Genomic DNA, 19,297 nt, shown 5'->3' with positions numbered 1-19,297 from the left:
AACTAACTAAAAAAACAAAACACACCTAGTACAATTCAAAATTAAACAGGTTGTACAACAAAAGAGAGAAATGTCATAGCTAAAATTAGGAAGTGTAACACCAAGGAAGATAAAATCAAACTGAATGTACAACTAAGAGGAATAACTAAATCAAACAAGTCAAATTTTGAGGTAAAGATAGGCTCACAAGCCAAAGACAACCATGATGCCTTCTTTTACTTTTTCTGAAACCTCAAAAGCAGAACAGAACAGTGTGCTTAAATGCTGGTAAATGGAGCCACATTCATGGAACTGGGAGATATAGCAAATCTTCTGGCTGATAAATTCAGCTTCAACGTTACCCCACCCCCCAGCCACCACCCAGGAAATACTATTTAGCATAACCCTGCCAACTATCAGTACGGAGCAGGTCCTAGATGCCCTCTTTAAGGCCAAGAATACAGCTTCAGTGGGCCTGGATAAAGTCCTAGAATGCCTCCTAAATAGTATGAAACATGATCTATCAGGGCCACTGGTATCATTTTTCAACCATGGCTTCTACACAGGCTTCATGTCACATGAGTGGAAGAATGCAATAGTCATCCCTCTGCACAACAGCAGATCACTGATGAATCACGGACTAGTCCCATATACAAAGCAATAGAAAGAATTGTCATAGAAATGATAAACAATGACAAAGGAAACTTTTCAGACACTGAACACTTTGTCAAAAGACAGGCTGTGCCTACTGAACTTGATGGACTTTTATGAGAAGGTCACCAATGGAGTGAATGAGGGAAAATGGTACATACTACCTACCTTAACCTACCTAAGGCATTTGATGCAGTACTCCACTCAATCATTACAAACAAACTCATAGAAGTAGGCATAAAACCCTATGTAACTTGCTAGATAGCCAGATGGCTCATATATAGGATCCAGGAAGTTACGATTGGCGATACCACCTCTACAAAGAGGCTGGTCACCAGTGGAAACTCCCAGGGCTCTGTGTTGGGTCCTCTCCTTTTTGCCATCTATTTTTCAGAAGCCAGGACAATGTCAAGGGCCTTTGCCTTACTGAGTTTGCAGATGATTGCAAGCTAGAAGCAATCAAAGAAAAGCCCTTACATCTTACAGGAAGGTCTAACACAGACAGATGACTGGTACCAAAGCCATGGCTTAAAATTCAATGCCAAAAAATGCATAATAGTACCTTTTGGGAATGCAGCCACACAGGGAAACTACTCCACTGATAAAACACCACTAAAAGTAGACACAGTAGGAAGGGATTTTGGGACTCATGCAGTTAGTAATCAGTCTTTCAACGACATGGGTCTAAAATTGTAAGAAAAGCATTCTATGTCACTCGACTTATAAGTAAGGGCATGGCATCTAATTCCAGAGAAGTCATTGTGCCACAGTACTCAGCCATCAGCAAACCCATAGTTAAGTATAACACCCCCTTCTGTAGGTACCTGACCAGGTACATGCAGCAAGTGGAACATCCACAGATGTTCCTCACAAAAAGAACAAAAAGAATACAGGATGTAAACACAATGTCCTATGCAGATCACTTCAAAGCCCTGTCTCTATACTCTGTTTCCTATAGACTGCTGAGAGGTGATTTATGCCTTGCATACAAGGCATCCTTGGATCCTGCTCTGATGGACCTCTTGCACATCCACAAAACAAACTGCACCAGAGCTACTAGATCTAAGGATTTAAACTTTTCTTGCAACTTAAATAAGATATGTCAGATGGACAGGTACATATCTCAGAGAATTCCCCATTCTCTGGAATACACTTCCCATCCATGTGAAGCAGAGCTCCTCCCTAACCATATTCAAGCACAACCAGAATCAGTGGATGAGAAATCAGAAATTCATCCTTGGTCTCACACCAACATTTCTGATAGACAGTGGCAGTCATTAAGAATGATCTAACTAACGTATACCCCTTAAAATAACCTGTAAGGCAGAATAACTCTTAAGATACGTTTGGGTTTCATGGATCGGCCTATAAAGGCCCGAGTGGTCATTAGTCTAGTATAGACCTATCAACTTATGAACTTATAAGACTCAAAGGAAAATTACCTATTCCAGCTATATTAGTAATGCCAGAAATTAAACACACAGTAAAGGAAGTACTTGTCCAATAGTTCCGTCAATGGGTTCTGCATCTCAACCCACACTACAACCAATCCCCCGTGTATTTTTCTGTATGTTCTTAGGAGTTGCCAGACTATACAGATTATACCATGCTTTTCCTGAGAGTCTCAACCACAGATTGTGATTCACCTGTACTGCAGTTATAATACCTTAAATAAATGGTGTTTCATTTATGCTGTGGTTTGGTGAAGTTTTGCTGGGCAACATAAGAAAATGTTATTTGTAGTCTTTGGTCTGTCACATTTTTTTCTATGCTGCTGATTACCCAATGATGACATTTGGACTCCAGTTAAATATGCAGGAAACATTACTTTATTCAGATGTATTCCATGGAAGGTTGGACGCCGGGTTGGCAACTCAACACTGTAAAACTCTACTGCCAATCATGAGCAGAAAGGTGATCCACTGTGGTCTGTCACATTTGTTTCTATGCTGCTGATTACCCAATGAAGACATTTGGACTCCAGTTAAATATGCAGGAAACATTACTTTATTCAAATGTATTCCATGGAAGGTTGGGCGCTGGGCTGGCAACTCAACACCGTAAAACTCTACTGCCAATCATGAGCAGAAAGGTGATCCACTGTGGTTACCCCTAACCAGGAAAAGCCGAAAGGAGAAGATTAAGCACTTAGAAATGTGGGATAAAGGCAGAAAAGATACTGCAGATTACAGTGAAGTATCAACATAAAATGAAAACAAACATACTTTTGTTGTAGAAGTGTCTCCCAAATAAAAACACTGCCTTGTAGTTCATCCCCAGACTGGGTCAGGTACAGGTGCCTTTCCAATTATAGTTCTGGGGATCTACAGTTAAGGTTCTGGCATCTGTTCAAGTGCAACCACAGGCAGCTTTCTGGTACACTAAAGTTTCCTCATCAAATTTCTGGACAATATATTTCAAAAGTCCTAATATCTGGTCACAAAATTCTTTCTGTGGGAGGAAAATGACACTTTTACCTTAGCCATATTCCTTGGTTTTAACCTCATTGCAACAGATACCTTATGTATATATGGGTCTACTTCTAAATTTTGAAGTTTCAAAACTTCAAAGCTCTTATGGTCGAGACCATAAGATCTAAGTTTTGAAACTTCAAACCGTTTAAATGGAGATCGCCATACAGCATGGAGCACTATATTTACTGTTTTCCATGCTGTAGTGTAGTCTTGGAGTTGGTATATTTAATTAGCAGGGTGTGTGGGGGTTGCAGGGGGCTTTCCCCGGCCTGCAAAATATAAAAACAAAAATGTATTTTTATTTTTTTTTTTTAATTTACATTTCGAAGTTTCAAAACTTTGATTTCATGGTCTTGGTCATAAGAAATTTGAAGTCATGAAACTTCGAAATTTAGAATTAGACCCATACATGGACAAACTGCTGAAGGCATCTTTAGGGGAGAGTCTCATTTTGGGGGAGAGTCTCATTTTGGTGTCATTTGGTGCTTGTGCTTACATGGACAAACTGCTGAAGGGATTTTTGGGTAGAAATTTTTAATTTTGGTGTAATTGAAATACTTGTACATACATGGACAAACTAATGATGGGATCTTTCAGGGAAATTATTCATTCATTTTGTTGTCATTTGAGTACTTGTGCAAACCTCGATAAACTGCTGAAGGGGTTGTTGGGGGAAATGTTTCATTTTGATGTCATGTGACTGCTTCTATAAACTTGGATACACTACTGAAGGAGTTGTTATGGGGAAATGTTTTATTTTGATGTCATGTAAGTGTTTGTGCATATATAGACAAACTACTGAAGGGATTGCCAGGACATTTACTGAAAGAAAGCAAGCAAGCAGTGAAGTACAGCCAAGCATAAGTTAAACATATATTCTTCTTCATTTTTAAAACAAGGCTATAATAAATCCTTTCTCAGAAGATTAACCCCCTTGATGATCAGGCTCACAGAAATTTAAGATTTTTTTTGGGGGGGTGAAGGCTCCCCTGCATCCCCAGTGTTGGGGTGAGACACTCACACCCTCCAAATTTATATTACTAGGCTCTTCTTGGTCATTGGATAAAAGTAAAATGTGCCTTTGTCTCTCATGACAGCAGTTTAAGGAGGGCATACCTCTTAACCTCTTAGCACAAGAAATCTGGACAAAGCCTAAAATAATGCGGTCAAAGCCCAAAGTAGTGGCAGATTTTAAATATTGTTCTTCTAAAGTTTAAACTTAGAAAGTTGCTAGAATAACAGGATTTGTATTGGTGTACATTTTTCTGAAGGAAATTAATCCTGAAACACTCAAATTTATGTCATTATTTAATCAGTTAATTTTCATTGATTTGTTAGTAAACCACAATTATTATGAGGTGAAAATCCAGACAGTCTGCAAACTTTTAACAGTTGTATTCAGCACATGTAGTTTAATACTCTAAATGTCTGTTTGTTGCCTAGGTGAACAAAGGAGAAAAATCTATCAAAAATGGGGCCTCACTGTATTTTGAATTCTTAATAAGCTTCTTGAGACCCTCATTAGGGTACCTTGAAATAATCATGGTTACTGCAAATTTGCAGAATAGCAAATTGTGCTTTGAAAAGTATTATATTGTTTGTCTGAGGCAGAAATTTGTGGGGGGCTTTGGAAACATTTCTTCTTCCTTTGGCATTTAAACAGCTGAAGAATATCATAAAATAGTGTAGGATAGGCATATGTAATGGAGTATACAAATAGTTATTGGATTTGATATTTAGCATATAGGATTATTTATTGGGTGATTATAAAAAAAAATTATAATTAAAATGAAGACAATTTTAGCTCAGACAATTCCTTTAATGATGACTAGCATGAAGATTGGATACATACCCATCATGGTTTGTTTTGGGCAATAACATGAGTTGTGTGCATGTATATAAGTGCATTGGTCAGTACTAGGCTATCTAGCCTTTTTGACCATTTTAAGCCTAGCCAAAATTTCTATCCCAAAGGTAAGAATCAAATCCTGTACCTTGCATGTATGAAATAAACCCAGTATGACTCATACTGTCAGAATTTAATTCAAATGACTATTATTTTTATTTTTTCCAATAAATTTTGATTTCTTCTGTTGCTTACTTGCTTACAGTTTACATTTATCTTTATTTGTTATGTTTGGCTGCCATTTTATAACTGAAGTAAGGCACTCAGAGGTGCAGACTATATTGTCTTGTAGAGCACACCCCTTTTGCTAAATAGTAAACACACTGAGTGCACGTATCTGGCATCTTATTATGCCACTGAGGCATGCTATTAGCAGACAATAAACCACACATTGTTGTGTGGATAATCCAGTGTTCACTGAACTAGCACTAATTATTAAAACGTGTTACAAGGAGCTGTCGATATGATGTAAACTTCAGGTACAAACAGTGCTTTTTTATTACATACTAGTAAGTCTATGTATTAGAAAATCTATAGTTAGTGCCAGTTAGCAAAAGACATTTTGCCTTCTCACAGTGTCAGGGTATGTCATTTTGTCATTATCATTACACTGAATACTTTTGAATCTTCTGCATATAGCTGCATTGTAAATCACTGCACTGGACTTAGTGACAGTTTATTGGATTGACGTGACTGATGTTGTTGTGTATTGTGGTGGCAGATGCACCTGTGCACCAATTTACACAACTAGTATACCAGGTCAAAATGTGCTGTGTACCACTGCAAGTTATGTTCCAGCTTACAGACTTGGACAACGCAAGGAAATGTTATTTCACACAAAGGGTAGTGAAAGCTCAAAACAACCTATCACTAGTCAAAAAAAATATGCAGAATTCAATAATCTAAACGCCAACATAACATACTTAACATGTGGCTTTACTTAACAGCAAATCCTATTAGCATTTATATGGAAAAAATTTGTGCCAAGTTAAAAAAAAAACTCAGACTGCTTACCTTTTGCAGAAATTGTTTTATATACTATTATGTATTAACTGGAAAACTGCATTCTTCATTCCCACATCTTCAGTTCCTTCATTTGTTGACTGTAGGTATTTAAAGGAAATAGAAATGTCCAGTTAGGTGAGAAATAATTCTAATCATATAGAAGGTGGCAGTATGTAGCAAGTAAAACATGTGACAAATTTAACATAAGCTGCTGTTTTTTCAGCATAAAATGCTTCATCTTCATGTCGTGTTGCCTGATTGGTTATTTAACTAGGAAGTATTATTACCAAAGGGATTAGCAGCTTGCTGTGACTGCAGAAATAATTTCCATGAATGAGGGTGACTCACAATTTTATTAAGATAATTTCTGTGGTTAAAGCAGGTAAAGTCAACTACCTTACACTATTTTAAATGTGTGTTTAAGGTAGCTTTGATTAAAATGCAATGTTTAAAAGAACAGACAATAATTGGAAACTAAGGAATTCCAAATCACAAGTGCTCCAGTCTTTGTTAAATATCATATGCTTTACTACAATAATTCCCCAATGCAGTGGAAGTCACTAGGGTCCTGCTGTTTATGTACTGAAAGACATCAGAGTTTTTGTGCCATTTACAGTGCCCTGCTATTTGATCACACACACACACACACACACACACACACACACACACACACACACACACACACACACACACACACACACACACACACACACACACACACACACACACACCTTGGCTGTACCTGAAAAGACAGTACAATCCCTCACATCTCTTTTTATTTTTTCTCTGTTTTTATTTTTGTCCCACTCCTTGTAAATCACAGACCCTTACATTAGACCATTAGACTTTCAGTCTTTTTATTGTTTGTAAGTGCATTGTGATGCTAGACCTTTTGCTCTGTTACATGCTTTTTATACAAGATATGTACATCATAACCCATGGACCATTGTACTCTGTGAATAATACCATACATCACAGTTTCATTCCTTTTATAATGTAAAAATACTCCAAAATAAGCCCTCATCAGTTAGTGTTGAATGTAATGGTTGTGGCATGTTAAGTTGCTTTCTATCAGAATTGTACAGGGTTTAAATCTCCCCCATTTTACTTTAAGTTGCCTTTTTTTAATACTTAAGGTATTATGTAACAGGATCCCTGGCAGTGCAGAAGGCTGAAGCTTTGCTAAAGAGCTGTCTGTGAATGCTGACGGTGCAGGGTGTGAATCATTTTAAAATAATTTTAGGGCATGATATAAAATGTATCCCAGATATCTAATGTTCCTCCACCCCAAGTCTTTTGTGCTGTGCTGTGCCTTTGGATCATGATGCAATGAATATCCCAGGGGTCTAGTGTTCCCTCCCAGTCCGCATCTATTGTGCTGTAAAACTTTATTTGATTATCATTTTAGTGCCCTTAGGGTAAGATATAAAGAGTATCCCTGGTATATAGTGCTCCCATTCCCCCCACACCCACCACTGTAGGATTTGTTTGTTAGTCTAGGGATGTGTGGAGGTATGATAGCCCCCCATCAATACAAATTCATGTGCACACACAATCACAACACAAACATGCACACACACACACACACACACACACACACACACACACACACACACACACATACACACACACACACACACACACACACACACACACAAAAACACACACACACACACACACACACACACACACACACACACACACACACACACACACACACACACACACTCACTCTCCTGAGGCCAGTCATCCTTCAGCATAGATTCACAGATACAGCCACACACATACACAAATGCACACCCCATGACCATACCTTATCACTAAAGTCCCCAGCACATACTTCTAACACAGTCAGACCCATTTAAATCAATGGGAGAATGTAAATTCTTGGCAGTATTCATTAACGTGGCCAGCCATGTTAACTTATTCAGCAGAGTGATTCTATGAGTCACTCTGTTACATAAATGGCTTACTGCAGGCATTCCTTGGTGGAGCACACCTGGCTGATTAGACTGTTCCCCTAGAATCTTCATTAACATTTGCTGTAGTCAGGAGTGACAGCTCACCATGGTGCTTCACATTTTCATGGTACAGCATGGTGATAGGCCTGTCTCTGAAAGTGAAATGGTTGCTATGTAGTATGTACCAAGCTTACACCTCATGGTAACCTTTCTGAAGTGGGCCCTGTAACATAAATGCAACTTGCTCTCCTCTTAGCACAGAGTACTAGACATTCAATTATTAGGCCTTCTTCAGAATTCTAACAAATTAACTGCAAACATACTTTGGTTAGAGTAAACTTATTAAACATCATAAAAATGTATAAAAATTAACAATAAATCTTAAAACACCTAATTAATTAACTATATAAATATGTAAACAAATATCAATTATCATAATATTAATAAATTCCTATATGTACCATAATTAAAAAAAAAAAGTAAAGTTTATGTCCATATTAACGCAGTAAAAATCTTCAAGGTATTTTGAGTATGCATAGAAACTTTGCTGAAACAGTCTGATACATATATTATCCAATCAAGTGTTAAACATAGTCATAGTACACATAAATATATTTATAAGTTTTGGTCATAAGTTCTGCTGCATACCTCTTATGCATGCATTTGTCAGTAATCCTAACACCCCTTAAAGAATGCGTTCATGCAGGAATGACTGAACAGTTAAATATACAAAGGGCAATCGTCAAAATGTTCAGAGGTGCCAAAATAAACATCAAACAAAAATAGCAAAATTAAGTTATATGCAGAGAGATTAAAATCCCTCTTATGAGTGTTGATTGCTACATACACAATCCTTGGTTTTAGGTTTTAGTCATAAGTGCCATTTATAGTAGTGCTAATCATCATTCATCATTCTAGAAGGTTATCCGTATGCTTGTGGTCTCTCTTCTTAGCATTTATAAATATAATTAGAATATTAATCAAGGTTAAGGTTTTGTTGTCTAACCTTAGAGCAAATATTTAATAAAAACATATATATATATATATATATATATATATATATATATATAAATATATATATGTGTGTGTGTGTGTGTGTGTGTGTGTGTGTGTGTGTGTGTGTGTGTGTGTGTGAAAAAAGGGAGCAACCACCAGACCTGCATAACATTGTATGAATTCAACAAAGACGAAGGCATAGTGTAACAAAGCTGTAAAGGTAAAAAAATGGCTATTGATCTAGAAAGAGTAACCTATACCATTTAAAGCTATATGCCAGCATACACATATGACACAGTAATGTGCAAAAGCAGAGCTAATAGAAAAAATAGGAGTTACATATTAAACTATTACATTCTAAAAGTGTTATAGAACAAAGTGTGGAAATGTCACTGCAGCTTGAAAGTGTTGCAGAGCAGGAAGAAGAAATGACAAGCAGAACTAAAAAGGAGGAGTCACACACTAAGATGGCGCATTCCTGGGAAATTTATTTTGAAAGTATAGAAAAAGCAGAATTTGAGCAGAATTCAGACTAAGACAGAAATCCCGAGAAATATCGTATTCTAAGCAGCAGATGAGTGCTGAGAAGCAGAATAAGGAAGACTACATTACTGTAGTTTTAAGAGGAGAAAATAATACTTTGTCAGGGTTTTAAACCCTCTTCTGTCAGTGTTTCACAGAGAACTCAAACAAGGGAAGACTATTGACAATATCTATCTATAAACAAGGGAAAAAGTAAAACTGAAGATAAGCTCTTTACACAGGGAGAACATCCTAAAGAAGGAAAACTGAGACAGGGAAAGGTTCTGTCAATCTGTGACAGAAGGAGAGCAACACAAAAAGGAAAAGTGAAAAGACATTGTAGTGCATGCTGAAAGACAAGACTACTTTAAACAGTACCTTACTGATTGTCTTTTTGAGCTAAAGTGCAGGAACCTTAAATAGAGGAAAATGGGTTATATGCATCAGGGTTATAAATAAAAATAACAAGACTCAGTGAATAAGGTAGAGATAGGAACTGACTCTAAAGAATACTGGAATTATTTGCCTTTCTTATAAGAAGAGTTAGACAATGACACCCCCAATGTGTTTTGGGAGGATAGGAGCCTTCGACCTCATGACTGGCTGAACTTGAGAAAATTCCAAAGTGGGCTGACATTCAGATAAGTCAGATACATTTTAAAAAGGCACACTGAGAATATGTCACTTGGTGAACAGCAAGTGAATACATAGTTAGAGTTGGAGAGGAAGAAGGTGAACAAAATATTCCCACAATTTTACCCATACTTTAAAGCTACATTTCTTTTATTGTACAGACTAAGAAAGAAGAAAGAGGAAGTAGAACATCTAATCTTAGTGAACAAAGCTTTCTGAAACCTGGTGGTGAGGCTGCTACATAGTCATGTAATAGCAAGACATCTCAGGATGGGCAAGGCTAAAGTGTGAATCTTAGCTAGGTTTCACCTGCCAGTAATAATGAAGGACGTTCAGATTGTCTGTGCTGGATGCTCTGAATGCCAGAAGTAGCACCTCAGACAGAATATACAAATCTTTTATTCTAATGTCTATAGCTAAGGTGCTAGTAATTTGTCCCATGAAGATCTGTTTGGTTGAACCATCAGTTTCCCTGTTTAACTGCTTTTAAAGAAGGATTAGTTCCAGAAAACTTGAAACATTCAAAATTGTTACATATTCATAAGGATGGAAACATTTTTACTTACTCAGACCCATCAGTTTAACTTACATTCTAGAAAAATGCTTTAAATAATTTGTACTCAGCTAACTAAAAAAAAAATCAATTGTATTCTGCCTAAAGGCATTAATGAACATGTATCTGTTGGTATTATACACTGAATTATACAAAAAGATTTATAAAATATTTGTAAAGGCTCATGATTTATGTCTATCAACCCTTGTGATGCACTTGGATTTTTCTAAAGGTTTTTACACATTTCCCCATAAAGTGATTTTTAAACAGCATTTTGTTACATGAGATCAACTCATAAAGTTGTTCATTGACTTAATGAGTAACTAAGGCAAAGATCACAACAAGCTGTGATATTGAAAAAATCTTCTTGGAGAAGCATTGCCTCTGGAGTATCTCAAGGTCCATTTAGTTTCTGTTTTTTTTTTTTTTAATTATGTGTTTTCTAGCAGTTTTTAACAAACTATGAACTGCCATGTTGCAAAATATGTGTATAACTGTAAGACTGAGGCAGTGAACACCATAGCAAAGGACATGGAAGCACTGAATATCTGTTTAGACTATCTCTACTATTTAGCCATGTAGTTAGGGTTAAGATTCAACTACAATAAATTACATTATGACTTTCTCTAACTTGCCATGGAATCCCAATATCAGTTTGAATGGATACATTTTCCCTGCTGTTGGAAGTATGAAGGACCTGAAAAAAATAATTAGCAAGTTTAAACTGAAAGAATATGCTCTTAATACAAAGACAAACAAGAACTTCTTGTTAATTTTACAGGATTAAGGGAAATTAATCTGTCAAAATAATTTAAGTCTATCTGGTGGTTATTCGATGGTTACATTTTGAGTATAGTGTCCCTTTCTATACATGCACCCTAATGGATATAAATTCTGTTGAAATGGTTCAGATAAAATGTTCTAAAAAAGCCATCTGTAGGTGTTCTTCCCTACAGTGATATATTAGTTAATCCAGACTTTTTCTTACTGCATATAATCTCTATGACAGACACTTTCAAACCATTGAAGATTACGTAATAAGGTGGTTTCTAAATCTTGATGTCTCAGCTAATTATATGTAGCTCCCTTGAATACAGTGTTAACAGGGACTGATTTTATCATGAAACTGCTTTTATGCTTTTGGAATAAATTATCATTCTTGGTGGACGTGCAGGATCAGTATCTGTAAAGTGAATTTTAGATGATTAAAATTGCTATAAACAAATATAGTAACAATAAAAAGGAATATATTTTTGAACCTACATGCAGCTTGGGCAAACTATGACTTCAGAATTTTTTCCAGCCAGTTCTGCAGTGGTTTGTGGCACTACCAAACTGTTTTTTATAGCAAGGTCTCTTCTTGTGAAAATGTTACAAAGCAGAGCTATGGAAGAGTTTCCCATACCTTTCATGACAATACTTTATTTATTCATTCTTGTTCATAAAGAGAGGGTCAGTTGAGATAAATTTTGGATTTTTTGTATCTTAACAAACATTTCAATGTGCAGAAAACCAAAATCTGGATTTTAAAATGCCATGGTCAGAGGTCTTGCAAGATGCATACTTGTATGTTCCAGTATTCAAAGCTCACATGAGATTTATCAAGACTGAAGTATAATAACTGTATTTCTAATTTTCAGTTCTGTTTGATTGCTCTTGGCTCCAAGTTCATTTGCTAATGCCTAGACATATGCATGTCGCTTCATATTTTACCATAACTGATTCTGCAGGTTCCCTCAATGTGCAGCTAAAGCAGCAGAGGCTAAAAGATAGATCTGCACCAGACTATGGTGCAATACTATGAACAAATTATTGGATTGCAATAAAGAGGTCATACACTTTGTAGTTCCATCAAAATTCATACTTTCTGTATTACAGACATGTTGCAGTTGAACCAGTAGCTAGATTTATGGATTGTTGTAGTGCCTGTAAATTCTAGGCAAGTATTGTCCCTTTAAGTGAAACCATATTTCTGTTTATGAAAATATTTTGCTAAAGTATAACAGTGATGGAAAATGATCACACATTTAATGTTTATATTCATGTGACAACCTCTCCACTGGCATACAGGGATAAGCTCTGCCTATTTCTGAGTTTAGCTATCAGCTCAGGCACCTGAAGAAGCTAATAGGGGATGACAGGAAGACTGAGGCTCCACAGTTCTACCTGGGAAGAAGGGATGGATAGTTAAGACTAGGACTCAGAAGACTAACAAGGTCAGACTTTCAGATGGCATCAGGATGTGTCACTGCTTTTATGGGCATAGACAAAGCTCCTAAACCATGCCTGACTGCAAGTAATAGCATATAAAATGAAATGTCAACAAATGGTGAATTATGGTCTCCTCTAATCCACCCAAAACTATTCTTCTGTAAATGGATATGGGGACTTTCTGATTCACCAGCTTCTGATCAAGCCCAGTTTGCCATCTAAGGGGGGGGGGCTGGTAATCTCATCTAATGATTTGGTAGATTACCTTGCTGATGCTACTTGAATATATGGAAAGATGTAAGAAAGGTTCAGAAGGCTCATAAGGAAGCACCACACTTCTATAGAAGCACAATCCCCAGTCTGACATGATAGTGTCTGAATGTGTGATTAGTTCTAAAAGATGTAGACATTTGGCTAAGAAGCATAAATTAAGAGAACACTTATGACAATAAGATTAATTACTAATATGGCATTAATTATAGCTTGCCAAATAAACCTGTACCAAGTGCAAGAGTACATGAGCATACACTGTTCATTATATATGTACTATTCTTGTAGGAACCTGCCTCCACTGGATGAAGGTTTGTGGAGATTTTCTTCAAGGAAGTGTTTAATAAGCTTTTTTCATAATCTTATTTGTCATTTTGCTGCTTTTTGCTGTTATTTATTCATAGTATAGTAATCTATCTTTGAGTTAGTTTTCTGATGTTATTATGCAATTATTTTCCAAAAGGTGAGTATGGCATTAGTTTGTATGCAATAATTTAATGCAAAGGATATTACATTGTTTACTAGTAGGATCAAGAGATATGCAGAAAAATATTCAGAGAAAATTATTGAATATATAAGCACGCATTTAATTTAGTGGAGGAACTATAATAGTTTCGACAGAAATGTCAGTATATTTAAAGTTTCCTTAATACACACTAATTTCTTTCCATTAAATTAGGAAAAAGCCACATAATTTTAGATCTACATCATTATTCTGAAATCTGAAAGCAGAATCTGGGTTTTGCAAACTCACATCCCACATAAGACAAAATATTTATAATTGCTTTTCACAAGGTAAGGTCCTCAAAAGAATGCATTAGCATTTTAGAGCACTAAACAGCAGGAAAATTAAAATAATGCATTAAGTTTGACAAATATATCTGTTAGCTTTAATTATTTTTGTGCTTTGGTTATGACATGGAATGTAATATTTTTTGTGTATTTAATGACTGCAAAAGCTGTTTTGTTTTTCAAACTTATCAATACTGTACATCATGATGCACACAGTTTTTCAGTAATATGGGACTGTTGAATCAATAATGTAGGATACTCCAACATTTTTACAAACAGGTAACTTTTATACTGTACAAAATGGCAGCTCACCAAAAATGATTTCTCATTTATTACAAATAAACTGGCACTAGGCACTACACACTGCGTTATGGGATAATGCCATTCTTAAAACAGCAGTACTATACATTGCTCTCAAAGTGGCAATGGCTATAATACATATTAACAATATAATCAAACTCAAACAGATCTATATTATTTATCTTCACATTGGGGACACACATTTCATTATTTACTATTGCAGATTTAACAGTATTTTGATATGGGACACTGCTTTCATTTGTTCTGCCATAAAATTTGAGTCAAATTACACTAACTTCTATCATTGAAGAATCCCTGTTTTTATTTATTTATTTATTTCATCTATTTATCTAATGGGTACATTCATTTCCAAGGTTACACAGGTCTTACTAGGGAGGTGGACCATCATTCTTCAGGTAAGTAGGTATAGTGATGCATGTTCCAGCATTTAAGGGTGAGTGCAAGGAAAAGAGACATCATATATGATCAGGGAAGCTATTTAAACTTTATAAAGTGTGACTGAACTCAGAGTATGGCAGGGCTGTCCCCAACCAGAAGGCAGACAATGACACCTCATACACACACCACAGCATGGCTTCCACAAGTACAAGCATAAGGTACCTGCACAGTTCAGTGTCTGTTACTGTGACCTAACAGTACAAGCACAGCTATGGAAATATAGCTCAGCCTCCTCCAATGGGAAAACAGCTACAGAAAGAACCATTATTCTCCACCCATGAAAGAAAAGAAGACATATACCACTCAATTCCACTACCCCAGCTGTCTCCATCAATGTCTATGTCTACTATTCTGTGTCTCCTGTTTTAGTTAGGTCTCTATCACGTTGTACCATAGCAGTGGTTAGTTTCTGTTTATTCTACAAGTTCATTGCTGCTGTTATTAATATAGACATAGTCACTTTAGTTACGCTTCAGTAAACATTATTCCATGCTACATATATACATTTCCACAAATCATAGTCATAACAGCAGTTGTCTTATCCTTATGATATTAATACATTCACTTTATTACCATAATTCTGCATTTCCCATGACATGCTTCAAAACACTTTGATTATGCTTGTTGTAAATAAAAATCACATAATACTCATACATAATTTTCTTATTCTCCCTTCAATGATTTTTTCATCTGGGGTGAAAGCTGGATGCATCCTTTAGCCAATCAAATCTCTTTAAAACCACTTGGTCTCAGTGTCTTTCATTTCCCACATATGCTCATATAGTTTACAAATTGTTTCCAGTCTTTGGTCAAAGACTACTGAGGAACACTGATTCCCTAATTTCTGGATAAAAAAAAATTATCATCAGCCTATTAGTCAAGGTTCTGTTTGAACACAAATATATTTTTAGATTTCCTAATTGTGATCAGAAGCTTATTTCAAACTGTAGGTGCTGTTATTAAGAATGCTTGTCTCAAGTTTGATTTAAATCTTGGAATGCTGAATTTCATCTTCCTTTTCTTAAGTTTGGGTTTATTCTGATATTTCTCAATCTCAGTAATGGTCTTTAATTAATAATTGTTGAAGACATTACATGCAAAGATGATCTTGCCCCTTATGTAACTAATTTAAAGTGTAGTCCATATGTATATGTCAAGTTCATTGGATAAACAATTTTCTCAGCAAATTTTCTGTGCCAAAATAGGCTTTATGCAAGTCTTATATACAGATTCTAAAGAAAATATATAATTTATAAGCAGATGTTTAACCATAAATCTTATTTGTTTCATTGCTTGGCAGATAATTATCTCAACATTATTCTCAAGACAAAAACTGTCACACAAAGTAATGCCTAGATTATTATAATAGTTTCAATCAATGCATTTGATAATATGTATATAGTTTTTTAATGTCTGAATTCCTAATATATATTACATTACATTTAGCTAAACTAAATTGTAGTCCAATAGACATAGCCCATGCAGATAGTTTACCCTTATAAGAGTTAATAATAACAAGTCAGCACTAGTTATGATGAAACCAGTTTCACTGCCATCTGCATATTTGCTTAGCCAGCTATGTCTTTTCTTACCGATGGCTGCAAAAACTATGTTAAACCTTAGTCGTCCTAACATGAAACCCTGAGGGACTCCCACGTTAAATGGTAAATAATCTAATCTAGTGTAAGACAGGTCCATAGCCTGTATGCATGTTACCAACCATGTTGTTATCCTTCTGATAATGTATATATTAATATTTGCTTCACATAAAGCTCTAAATATTTCAGGAAAGGGCAATGAGTTGAATGCTTTAGTGAGGTCCACATAAATTACTCAGATAGCAAGCAAAGATCACTGGCCATATTGATTTGGTCAAGAAAACTCAATAAGATTGGAAAGAGTTAACCTACCTTTGACAAAACCATGCTTACTTACATTTTATAGTGCTGTAGTATTCTAATCATTCATTAGATCTGTAAGACATCTTTCAAGACATTTATTAAGGACAGACATTAAGCTGATTTACCTGTAATTTTTAATATCATTTATGCATCCTTCTTTATGAATAGGAATAATAAGTGATTTTTCTACATACCTGGTACTTTGCCTGAATATAAAAGAATGATGAAAACATTTTTTAATATTGGCATAATAATTTTAAGTTGTACAGCAAAATTATTGACATTATATCTGGTCTCCATCAATGCATGCTTCTTTATTTTGTTCAGTGCTCTAGATGTTGTGTCTGAAGATATACAAGCACATCAATCTCCTAAAGAATTACTAAATTTCAAGTTTAGGTCAGTATAACTGTTGATGGATGAGGAGAAGAACTTGTTAGATTCAATAACAATTACAGCTATACCAATGACTGATATGTTGTTGACTTGTATAACCTCCCTACACATTTGAACTTATTGAATTTACTTGTATACTTAAAGTTTTTCTGAGTTTATTTTGAATCAAACTATTCCTCCAACAGTGTTCTTTTCCAAGCTCAAAAACAAATGGACCAGAATGCTTCATACCTTAGATGACCACAGGCAACTCAGATACTACCTGGACAAGACTAAAATCTTTAGATTGACAGTCCAACTTTTTATTTCCTTTAATGGCAAGACAAAAAAGGACAGCCAGTTTCCAAGCATGTCACTTCCAGTTGCCTATCTCAGGCTGTTCAGTTCTGTTATTCTCATCAGGAAAAAGGCCCACCTCAGAATGTCAAGGTTCATTCTTCTAGAGCTTTAACAACATCTGTGTGCTTTCAGAAAGGAGCAGTCTCTAGAGCTATTCTAGAAACAGCAATGTGGTAAACACTCACAAATCAATATGAAATTGAATCCTGTTCCAAAATCAGAAATGTTCTCTGAGGACTTCTGGACTTTGGCCCTTTTTTTTTCCTCCCTTGCTTTCCATACTTTGGCAATCTGCTATGACAACAATGATCTAGTGATGAACATAATATAGTTCTTTAAGTTAAATTACTATAACAGTAGATGTGCAAATAGATCAATCTTGCAGTACAATCACATTTTCTCTTACATGCTGATTTCCCCGAGTCTTATTTTCTTTTTATATCATGACAATTTATACCATTTATCATATGCAGTTTCAATATTCTCTCTCATTGTCATTCTATATCACTTATTTATAATGTGGTGCTTCCTAGTTTGTATCCCAAAGGCCCTCTATGCTCATCACATTGTTCTACAACAATGTTGTTCTAAAACTACACCAATACCTTCCCCATATGTTCCATACCAATACCTTCCACATATGTTCCATACCAATACCTTCCCCATATGTTCCATTCCTATACCTTCCCCATATACTACATACCAATACCTTCCCTATATATTCCATAACAATACATTCCCCATATGTTCCATACCAATACCTTCCTGATATATTACATATCTTTAAATATGGTCTTTCTCTGCCTGTTTCCTTTCTTATATGATACTGTAACATATACATCAGTGTACAGATCTTATTATGCTCTTTCTACCTTTATCAGTTTAGTGCCCAGTACAATGACAACACCATAATTAACATTTATCTTCATCATACACACTATAAATTACTTGTAGAGTCATACTTATGATTTTTTTTCATTCCCTACCAGTCCATATCATGCCTGGCTCAAATAAAACATTAACCAAACCACCCATTAGAATAACTGACAGGAGTTGAGGAAAACCTTTTAAAATTTCTAAAAGCATACATATAACACCAATATCATTTGTGATGAGTACAGAAGCTGGCATGATTGTTACACAAATTCCTCAACGCACCGCTCTGAAATGGCTGGTATACTAATGTCACAACACACTTCTGTGGCATTGTTGGCAATACTAATGTCACAACACACCTCTGTGGAATGGCTGGTATATTAATGTCACAGCACACCTCTGTGACATGGCTGGTATACTAATGTCACAACACACCTCTGTGGCATGGCTGATATACTAATGTCATAACACACCTCTGTGGCATGGCTGGCATACTAATATCACAACACACCTCTGTGGCATGGCTGATATACTAATGTCACAACACACCTCTGTACCATGGCTGGTATACTAATGTCACAGCACACCTCAGTGTCATGGGTGATATACTGATGTTACAACACACTTCTGTACCATGGTGGATATAATGTCACAAGGCTGGAATACTAATGTCACAAAACAACTCTGTGACATGGCTGGTATACTAATGTCACAACACACCTCTGTGGCATGGCTGATATACTAATGTCACAACACACCTCTGTGGAATGGCTGGTATACTAATGTCACAACACACCTCTGTGGCATGGCTGATATACTAATGTCACAAGGCTGGTATACTAATGTCACAACACTTCTCTGTGACATGGCTGGTATACTAATGTCACAAACACCTCTGTGGCATGGCCGGTATAATAATGTCACAGCACACCTCTGTACCATGGCTTGTATACTAATGTCACAGCACACCTCAGTGTCATGGGTGATATACTAATATCACAACACACTTCTGTACCATGGTGGGTATACTAATGTCACAAGGCTGGAATAATAATGTCACAACACACCTCTGT

This window comes from Protopterus annectens, chromosome 8.part0, assembly GCF_019279795.1.
Source record: "Protopterus annectens isolate FY-2018-M chromosome 8.part0, PAN1.0, whole genome shotgun sequence".
NCBI classification, from domain to species: Eukaryota; Metazoa; Chordata; order Ceratodontiformes; family Protopteridae; genus Protopterus; species Protopterus annectens.
The sequence above is the reverse complement of the archived record's forward strand: the minus strand, read 5'-3'. Positions refer to the sequence as shown.